We start from the raw sequence: 2,706 nt of genomic DNA, 5'->3' as shown, positions 1-2,706 counted from the left end.
GGGCGCCCCCTCAGATCACGGTGCCCTGTGTGGCTGAGTGAGGACCAGGACCGGATCCGCCTCACTGCTCAGCCACAGCGCTCTGCTGCCTGCTCTTGGCTGTGGGAGGGGAGACTACAGCCGAATCGCCATTTAACAGATGAAGAAGAGAGGCTCCTGTCACACAGGCAGTGAGGACCAGAGGAGTCTGCCAGGAGGAGTGGCCTTCCTGGACTGGGTGGAACACCCGCTCTACCCTGCAGGGTCGGCTGGGGGCAACCCTGACCCTCCAGGGTGCTCTAGAAGTCAGTGGACACCTAGGGACTGTTTGGAGACGCGGACGCCCCCTGCTGGCCCAGAACGATTCAGGTGGTGAGAAGTGGAAGGAGCACTCCAGTGGGTCCTGGTGATGGAAGCAAGACTGAGAAAATTCTAAAGAATTCATCTAACTTTTGTTGTTATTGTCGTTGTTGTTGTTTAAGGGATATTCATGACTTATGTGTGTTCTGGAAAGACTCTGACAGGTGAAAACAGACAGTAAGCTTTGCCAAACTGGGGATTTCGGAGTGGGCCTGAGCTTTGGCAGAAAGGGTCCCCTTGTGGAGCCGGAAGTAGAGGCTGGAATCAGAGAACCTGGCTAACTTGTCTAAGTGCTCAGAAATGGCACAGATGAAGAGTGGAGATCTGGGCCCTATTTGTTCAAGAAAGGGGAGAAGAGGAAAAAGGAGGGGGAGCAGAATGAACTTTTACATTTTTACCCGATCTCAGTTAACACATGACACGAAAGGTGTGTTTTAACTGTGTGCCTTGGAAGAAGAGAAGGCAGAACCCAGATATTGCCTGACACCAGGTGCCACTGTTGCATACCTTCATTACGGCAAAACCCTCCTTGACTGGATGAAATGTGAGTTTTATCATTTCATAAATATTGCTAGGGAGCCTGGGCAGCTGTGGAAGAAGGCCCATACATCACCCTCTAGGCTCATTTTGGATTTCAAATAGGCAAAGTTAAATCATTAAAAAATGCCACAAAGATTATAGGAAAACAGAAAACATGTACCCTAATTGTGAAGTGATGATTTTCAAACTAAAATAAGTTAATAGAGACTATGACACATAATCAGGCAAATGACAAGGAAAAAAGCAAGGCACTGGAAAAATGTATGACTTGAGTGACCCAATGAGGTGGGGGAATAAATATAAATCTATGAGGGAAATAGTGTCCAATGGACAGATGGCGAATAACTTTGACACTTGGCACAAAGGTTAAAACACTAAGGAACATGTCAGTCTGTATAATCCTTTCTATATTACAGGTGAGAAGACCCCAATTTAGCAAAAATCAGTTAAAGTGATAAGCCCACAGCTAGTCTGTGGGGAAACAGGAACTCACTTATGTGGTGTGTGAATCAGCCCAGTGTTCCTGAGGAAACCTAGCCTGACAGAATGATACCTTCCTATGCCTTTGGGCTCACAGACCTCGCTTTGGGGGGCAGATCTCAAGGAAATAGCTCAAGAAGAAACAGCAACTAGAGAGTGAGATTCTCTGCCCAGGTGCCTGCACTTAGGAACTGGTTACCTAAAATTCTGTTCAGAATAGTCTATTGCCACAAAAAGTTCCAGTTTATGGTCAGAGGGCGGAGGGAGATCGTCCGAAGTCGACATTTGGCTGTGTGACTTTAGATTTGACACTTAACTTCTCTGAACTTCACTTAACGTCCCTCCTTGATAAACTGGGGATATCAACAGGTCACTACCTCCCTGGGTTATGTATTAACGGAGGTCACGTCTCGAAGTGTCTACACAGTACCTAACCGGGTGTTCAAGAAGCGGTGGCCGTTGCCATTGGAAGGTGACTGACTACTGGACGGAGTCTGGAGAGTTCTCGCTTACAGAGGATGAGGCAGGATCAGGGAGTCTAAGCTTTCTAACTTGAAGAGGAGTTGGTTTCTTTAACTCCTAGTTTTTTTTTTATTACAAAGTCAGAAGAAGGAAAATAAACCTCTGCCACAACTTTGCAGGAGTCCACCAAAATGCAAAGGGAAGGTCTTCAAAGGTGTTAAATTCACCTGAAACAGAGAAAAATGCTGAGGGAGGCTCCCACTCCCACCGGAGTATCAAGATTGGGCGCCCTCCAAAGATCTGGAAATGCACGTTTTTTGGAGACTTGGTCTAGGACAGGAGTTTCATATTCCCCAAAGTTCGGAATTTTCATCTCTTTGAGGGAGACGATCTGCCCAAGGTCCCAACTTAAGTGACCCGGTCCGGCGGGCAGTAGTAACCACCGCACGGGCGACCCCTGCGCGGCCCGGGTGAATGGCGGGCATCAAAAGGGCTGTGGGAGCCGGGGTCCCGGAAGCGGAGGGTGGGCGCAAGTCCCCGGGTGATGGTGGTGCGTCGAGGGTCCTGGCTGTCTCACCCATTCCGCTTCGGGAGCCCCGGGGAGCAGCCTTCCTCCATCCAGCAGGGGGCGCTGAAGAGAAGGCGGGTGGAGAGGTCGCGGTCCGAGGAGCTGCCACCCCCCGGTCCCCTCCCGGAGTCGGGACCCAGGCTGCAGCTCGCCCATTCGTCCGCAGCGAGGCTTCTGGACGCGGCCCAGGCGGAATACGGGGCCCGGACTCCCGGAGAGAGGCCCGGGCTGCGCCGCCAGTACCGGACTCCGCGCTTGCCCGGAAGCGCCGGCGCCGAGGGGGCGGGGCCGGGAAGCGCTTCCGGGGGCGGGGGGCG

This window comes from Muntiacus reevesi, chromosome 3 (assembly GCF_963930625.1).
Source record: "Muntiacus reevesi chromosome 3, mMunRee1.1, whole genome shotgun sequence".
In the NCBI taxonomy this organism is placed as follows: Eukaryota; Metazoa; Chordata; class Mammalia; order Artiodactyla; family Cervidae; genus Muntiacus; species Muntiacus reevesi.
Note: the sequence above shows the minus strand (reverse complement) of the source record.